This window comes from Octodon degus, unplaced genomic scaffold (genome assembly GCF_000260255.1).
Source record: "Octodon degus isolate 3935 unplaced genomic scaffold, OctDeg1.0 scaffold00065, whole genome shotgun sequence".
NCBI lineage: Eukaryota > Metazoa > Chordata > Mammalia > Rodentia > Octodontidae > Octodon > Octodon degus.
Genome location: NW_004524641.1, coordinates 155,115 through 156,612, shown reverse-complemented (window position 1 = coordinate 156,612; position 1,498 = coordinate 155,115). Strand labels below are relative to the sequence as shown.

General features: G+C 43.8%; 1 protein-coding gene across 1 annotated transcript in view; it reads right to left on the bottom strand.

Moving 5' to 3' along the window:
- Cwc22 (CWC22 spliceosome associated protein homolog) overlaps positions 1-1,498 on the bottom strand; it is a 37,830-nt gene that overhangs the window by 29,973 nt on the left and 6,359 nt on the right. The window lies entirely within an intron of this gene.

The following is a 1,498-nucleotide window of genomic DNA, read 5'->3' as shown; positions in this document are numbered from 1 at the left end:
GCACTAGGGCTCGAAAGCTTTACAGAATTGAGTGGGACCAAGTAGGGGAGTAGAAAGGGGAGAGAGAGGAAGGACGATGCTACTAACCAAAGAGAACCTAAGCACAGGCCAAAGTGAACAGAACAGTTAGGAAACATGCGACAGTAGTTGGAAAGATGAGTGGGACTCAAGAGTGAACATTTTAAAAAGACAACCAACAGATTTGAGTTTTCTATACTGAAGATAATGGTGAACTGCTAAAGTTTCTGAGTGGAAGAGTGACATGAAAATTGTTTTAATCTCAGCCCTAGAGAGGCTGAGGTAGAAACTGTCAAGACCAGCCTGAACTAAACAGTAAACCCCTGTCTGAAAGAAGGTAACTGGACTGTGGGAAATTGTATAGAGGAGAAACTAGTTTATTTCCAATAATGGCAGATGTAGATGTAAGGTTTCTATAAAATGTAATATTTAAAATTGTTTCTTGATAAATTAATGTGTTTATTAAGAAGCTCAGAGGCTCCTAGTTATTTTGAGATTAAAAAAACTTTGTAGTCATAATTACTGTTCCCTCTAATATGGGCGATTATCTTTTCTTAAGTTAACACTTTTAGAGCAATCAGAGTATTTTTCTCTGAAACCATTAAAAACAAATAAGTAAGGCAGTCCTGACTTTCTGTTCTTTCCCAGAAAGAATGCTGGTCCAATTAGCTCGGTTTCTTAATAACACCTTAGAAACTCAGATCATTCAGTTCATGTACTGTGTGAGACAGTGACCTGTATAAATACAATAAATGAAAGTAGATTCTGTATCATTACATCCCTAGAGAACTGTAGGTTTTAGCAGACTTCAAAGGACAGGCTTAAGATACATAACTATGACTTATATAGGTTGTTTTTAAAACAGTGCAGAATGGTAAGAAAGCCTTTTAATACTCTGCTTCCTCTGGAGTGAAACATGAATGGCTCTGACACCTCTTTTTTCAAATGACCCTCTGCAAATGATGCTTCCACTCCAGTTTCACACTTTGAAGAGATCACCTCTTCTCCCCTCAGTTCCCACCTGCTCTCCCTTCAGTTCCCACCTGCTCTCCCTTCAATTCCCACCTTTTCTCCCTTCAGTCTCACCTGCTCTTCCTTCAGTTTCCACCTCCTCTCCCTTCAGCTCCCACCTGCTCTCCCTTCAGTTCCCACCTCCTCTCCCTTCAGTTCCCACCTCCTCCCTTCAGTTCCCACCTCCTCTCTTCAGTTCCTACCTGCTCTCCCCTCAGTTCCCACCTCCTCTCCCTTTAGTTCCCACCTGCTCTCCCTTCAGTTCCCACCTGCTCTCCCTTCAGCTCCCACCCGCTCTCCCTTCAGCTCCCACCTGCTCTCCCTTCAGCTCCCATCTGCTCTCCCTTCAGCTCCCACCTGCTCTCCCTTCAGTTCCCACCTGCTCTCCTTTCAGTTTCTACCTGCTCTCCCTTCAGTTCCCACCTCCTCTCCCTTCAGTTCCCACCTCCTCTCCCTTCAGTTCCCACCT